The sequence below is a fragment of the Solea senegalensis genome, unplaced genomic scaffold (assembly GCF_019176455.1).
Source record: "Solea senegalensis isolate Sse05_10M unplaced genomic scaffold, IFAPA_SoseM_1 scf7180000015239, whole genome shotgun sequence".
Taxonomy (NCBI): domain Eukaryota; kingdom Metazoa; phylum Chordata; class Actinopteri; order Pleuronectiformes; family Soleidae; genus Solea; species Solea senegalensis.
In genome coordinates, this window is record NW_025321270.1 from 1 (window position 1) to 6,284 (window position 6,284).

Genomic DNA, 6,284 nt, shown 5'->3' on the forward strand with positions numbered 1-6,284 from the left:
CTATAGAGACAAACAACTACATAGAAACAAACTACAGAGACAAACAACTACAGAGACAAACAACTACAGAGTGACAAACAACTACAGTAAGACAAACAACTACAGAGATAATCTAATACAAGACAAACTATAGAGAGAAACAACTACAGAGAGAAACTGAGACAAACAACCCACCACAGAGAGGCAGAGAACACAGAGAGACAAACAACTGCAGAGAGGCAGAGAGCACAGAGAGACAAAAACAACTACAGAGAGGGAAAACTACTGAGAGACAAACAACAGAAGCAGAGAGAACTCAGAGACAAACAACTACAGACAAAAACAACTACAGAGACAAACAACCACAGAGAAAAACTACCGAGAAAAACAACTACAGAGAGGTAGAGAACTCCAGAGAGACAAACAACTACAGACAGAAACTACAGAGACAAACAACTACAGAGATAATCTAATAAAGAGAGACAAACTAGAGAGAGAAACAACACAGAGAAACTACGAGAGACAAACAACCACAGAGAGGCAAGAGAACTACAGAGAACAAACAACTACAGAGAAACTACAGAGAGAGACAAACAACTACGAGAGAGAGAAACAACTACAAGAAAATCAACTACAGAGAAACTACAGAGACAAAAAAAACAACTACAAGAGAAACTACAGAGACAAACAACTAGAGACAAACAACTACAGAGAGAAACTACAGAGACAAACAACAGAGAGGCAGAGAACTCCAGAGAGACAAACAACTGCAGACAAAAACAACTACAGAGAAAAACTACAGAGAAAAACAACAACAGAGAGGTAGAGAACTCCAGAGAGACAAACAACTACAGACAGAAACTACAGAGAGACAAACAACTACAGAGAGAAACTACAGACACAAACAACTACAGACACAAACAACTACAGAGAAACAAACTACGGAGAGACAAACAACTACAGAAAGACAAACAACTACAGAAAGACAAACAACTACAGAGATAATCTAATACGAGACAAACTATAGAGAGAAACTAGAGAGACAAACAACTGCAGAGAGAAACTACAGAGACAAACAACTCCAGAGAGACAAACAACTACAGACAAAAACAAATACAGAGACAACCACAGAGAAAAACTACAGAGAGGTAGAGAACTCCAGAGAGACAAACAACTACAGAGAGAAACTACAGAGACAAACAACTACAGAGAGCCAAAGAATTATAGAGAGACAAACAACTATAGAGAGAACTCCAGAGAGACAAACAACTCCAGAGAGAAACTACAGAGACAAACAACTACAGAGAAAACCTAATACAAAGAGACAAACTAAAAAGAGAGAATCTAATACAAAGAGACAAACTACAGAGAGAACCTAATACAAAGAGACAAACTACCGAGAGAACCTAATACAAAGAGACAACCAACTACAATGAGACAAACAACTACAGAGACAACCAAGTACAAAGAGACAAATAACTACAGAGACAAATTACAAATAGACAAACTACTACAGAGTGAATCTGCAGAGAGACAAACAACAAACAGCTACAAAGATACAAACAGCTATGGAGAGACAAACAACTATGAAGAGACAACATGACGACAATGACACGAATAGAAAGACAACAGAGAGACAACCTATGACTACAAAGAGACACAATCACAAAAACCCTGTATGAAAGAAACAAGGGACATTAAACATGGGGGCTTTAACCTGTGTGAGCCCGGGGGCCCATGCTGTGTTTGATACGCTCATGACAGTTACAGGGCGCGCGCGCGTACACACACACGCGCGCACTGTCGTTAGCTAACAGCAGCTAGCTCAGTGTTAGCTGTGACTCTTTGTGTTAGTCAGTGTGTGTGTGTGCGTGTGCTTTTACCTCAAACCGACATCTTAGCTCGTTAGCCCGTTTGCTCGTTAGCCTATTAGCTCTTATTGGCGGTGTCCGTGCTGCACGTCTTCATGCGCAGTCTTCCGCCTTATTTTACCCGAACACACTGAGGAGCCCATCGGCTTCAGCGGCGCACTGAGCCGCTCTACCACCGGAAACACGCCGACTACCGGCCGCTAGCTCCGGTTTCCGCTGACACCGACACCGCTGGCATCGTTCGGTCCCTTTATTTGTTACTATAAGACGGAGTTCAGTTTAAAAAGGCACCGACAGTTCAACGAATCTGGAGATTTTTTTTATTCCGCCGCTACAAGCGGATGACGGACAACAACTTCATCCGGTCTGAGCGTTTCAATATAAAAGCCTCAACCGAAGTTTTCAAATACGGAAAGCAAACACAATAACAAACAACTCTAATAATAAATATTAAAATAAAACATTAAGTAAAACATTACACCACAAAAAACTACTGAGAACATGAATATCGAGGAATGTGTTTTAAAAATGATCTCTAATATTGATGTTCTTGACCTCAAGAAAGCACAAGTTCGTTTTAGTTGGTAAATCATTTGTTAACTGTGTTATTTTTTTGTTTTATTTTTCCAAACCCACATGACAATGTTAAATAAACGTGAGAAGGAAAATATGTCACCGGTTAACGGTTAAAAGCATCAATATAAAGCGGAAGCGTCGATCAGTGCATTGACGTCAGTTTAACATGTTTGCTTGGTTGTTGTTTTTATCCCAAATCAACGTCAGTGCGGACGGTTAGTGTGCGTCATTATGTCATCAACAGACGACAGGAGTGTTTCCATCTTGTACTCATTCAGAAAGTACATGGATATAAAGTAGATCTACGTCGTGTACTGTCACAGTAAAGTACATGGATGTAAAGTACGCGTACGTCGTGTACTGTCACAGTAAAGTACATGGATGTAAAGTAGATGCACGTCGTGTACTGTCACAGTAAAGTACATGGATGTAAAGTACGCGTACGTCGTGTACTGTCACAGTAAAGTACATGGATGTAAAGTACGCGTACGTCGTGTACTGTCACAATAAAGTACATGGATGTAAAGTACGCGTACGTCGTGTACTGTCACAGTAAAGTACACGTACAATTCTTAAACTCCGCTTCATCAAGTAAAAGAAGACTGATTTAAATGAAATATTTTATACATTTATTACATTTGCAGTGTAATAGACCCTTTCATTGTATACAAACATTCCAAGCCTAGCGAGAATGGGCATGCAGTTTGGGGTCAGAAAACAAAATAATTCTGAATATATTCTTTCGTTGACAATACAAATACCTAAATAAATGAGTACTAGCTGACAGCAATAGCCTGCCTGACCCAGCTTCCATAAAAGATTGATGGTATTAGATCAGGGGTGTCAAACATACGGCCCGGGGGCCAGAACTGGCCCACCAGAGGATCCAATCCGGCCCACAGGATGAATTTGTTAAAATTTCACACTACCATTACAATCTAAATCTCTTCCAGATACCTGTGACTAAATGTTTGTGCCTTTATAGAGCCAGTGTGATGTGTAAATAGTAAATTTAGGCACGATATTGTTGAAATTGCCCTTATATTTCTCAAGAAACTTCATGTTTTGTAAAAATATCCTTCATTAAATGTAAAACAAAGGAGTTCTTGTTGTTCATAGGTTATTATGCTATTATTTTACTATTTTTACGGGTCCGGCCCACTTGAGATCAAATTGTGCTGTATGTGGCCCCTGAACAAAAATGAGTTTAACACCCCTGTATTAGATAGCCCGTACACACGAGAAAGTCTATGTGCATAAGTCTTACAAGGAAGGTAGGAAGGTAAGGTTTCGTACATATGTGCGTTGACGCACACATTTCTGTGAAATCCAGGCTTCTTCTCTTTTTAATGCTTGGAGCCACAGACCATGTTTATTTTTTTGAAAGGGATGAGATCCTGTTGGGATTCTGAAGAACTTATGCTGGTTTTATGTTCACATCCTACGCTACAAGTAGGCATCTTATGTGCTGGACTGTTGTACAAGTTATTGGTACGAGTGTGTTTTCTGATCCCAAACTGCGCACAAACATTTCTGTGGCGTAGCTCTCGTAAGGGTCTATAAAGGAGTTTATATAAAGCACTTTTACTTATCGTGACTTTACAAGAGAGATAAATGATTCAGATATGATGAAAAAATACAACTTTAGATTCAAATTGAAAATACAGTTCAAAAAAAAACATTCCACAAAGACTATATACAAATACTGAAAACCCACGTGAGATAAAATCCAGATTAAAAACACTGACGACACATAATCTAGAATATTTCATTCCTTCTGTATCCATCTGAGAGTCTAACATTGGAAAAGGAAGTTTAATTCATTATTTGTCTTAAAATAAAAAGTCAAAGAACAAACAAAAAAAACAAGCTCTTTTTTTCATACATTTGTGCTTAAATCAAATATAGCAAAAACAAAAAAATATTTGTTCATTTCATGTACAAAGACAATCTAAAAAGAAAAAGAGTGATTTCTTTATTTGTTTTATAATCTTAATCCAAACATTTTTGTTTTCATAACTTTTGATTTTGTGCATATATCAAGAAGTATCACATTTAAAAAAAAATAAAGAAATTAACTTCAATAAACATTTTATGAAGAAATTCCTTCATTCAATATTCAACTGAGAATTAAAAATCTGAATTGATTTTTATTAATTTGCATTTAAGATTGTGTTGTCTTTATTAAAATTAAAATTAATTAAGATTTTTCTTTTTAATTTCCTAAATGGGAGTAATAGTGCCACATGTAAAACATTTTTTTGAAAGAAAATAAAAAAGCATAAATTCTGACCTTAAAGACAGAAATCTTAAATTTTAATCTCAGAAGTCATGCTGGGGTTTTTTTTTTACATGTGGCACTAACACTCTTCCGTACAATTAAATTTAGGAAATTAAAAAGAAAAATCTGATTTTAATAAAGTGAAAATTTGATCTCGTTACAAGAGAAACTGAAATCTTTGTTTGTCTCTACGTCTGCGTGTAAATGTAATTGAAAAAACCTGGCTCAATGTTTCTATAATATACCGGAAGTATTTTTGAAAGAAACAAATAAAACGGCATAAAATCTGAGATTAAATGATTTTTTTTTTTTTACATCATTTTTGGTTCAGTATGAATTAAATTTGTGTTAATATTTTCAAACACTTTATGAATCAAGCAAAATCAAAAATGAACAAATTGCAAATAAAATATGGATTTAATCCTTGAGAAATATGGGAAACTCCTAAATATTAACATAAATCAGATTCCACAGTAGGACAGAAGAAGCAACACCACAACACGGGTGTATACAATCATCACCACAGACACACTGTGTTTTTACTGCTATCATCGACAACTCACTGTCCTTGTTGTTGTTACTTGCTGCTGTTTATTATATTGTTTAGACTTAAATCTTTAGTACTTACTATATTTGTATATGTATACCTAGATATTTAGGGTTTATATATCTTTATAATCTTGTATATTTACAGTCTTCACACCTCATTCCAAATTATTACACAAATTACATTTTTCTCTGATTTTCCTAAATAGCTGATGCAAATGACAGTCGGCATAATTTCCAGTATTGAGAATATAATTTGAATGTAATTGAACAAACCTCCCAATGATAACATTATTTTTTTCAAAAATAAAAAACGTGTGCGCTGCACTGTTCCAAACTATTATGAACAGAGAAAGAGTTTCGAAACATTTTATAATTTGTTGAATTTGCAGCATCAGGAGGTCGTGTTTACTGAAATAAAAAACATCATTTTAACATAGGAAACCTGATTTACAGCAGATTCACCATTCTTTCATCCTTTGAACTTGTGAGGTTTTGCAGACTTTATCCTTGATTTTCTTTGCAGGGTGTCAGAATAACATCCCACAGCTGCTGTTTGGATGTCAACGGCCTCCCACTCTCATAGATCATTTAGATCTTTTGCTTCAGACGGAGACGCCAGAGTCCGAGCCGTTCAGGGACGTCTTTGCTCCTTCTGTGTGGACACACGACAACATACAGAGGAAGTCAACAGCGCCCCCTGAAGTCTGTAAACCACTCAGTAAACGCTGATGCTACGTGAGGACATGTGTGTGTGTGCGTGTATTTGTTTACCTTCCATCGGTGGTGTTATCAGAGAGTCTTTCTCGACAGGGTTGCCGTCAGCTGTACACACACACGCACACACACACACACAGTCAGTAAGCTTACACACATTTCTGATTGACGTTTTAGTTTATTTGTCTTTTATACATTTGTTTGAAAAAAAACTCAAATCTTATCAAGACGCATCATTTGGAAATTTTTATGTAAAAAAAGTGTCAAGATTCTCCCAACGTCCAAATGTCGTATTCTGACTCTGCGACGTTTTT

General features: G+C 36.6%; 1 long non-coding RNA gene across 1 annotated transcript; it reads right to left on the reverse strand.

Annotated features, from left to right (window-relative positions):
* Window positions 1-4,848: 4,848 nt before the first annotated feature.
* LOC122762089 lies at window positions 4,849-6,278 on the reverse strand. Its single transcript, XR_006358656.1, has 2 exons — window positions 6,028-6,278; window positions 4,849-5,908 (listed from the first exon to the last, which is right to left on the reverse strand). It is a non-coding gene; the product is annotated as an uncharacterized LOC122762089 (long non-coding RNA).
* Window positions 6,279-6,284: the final 6 nt, after the last annotated feature.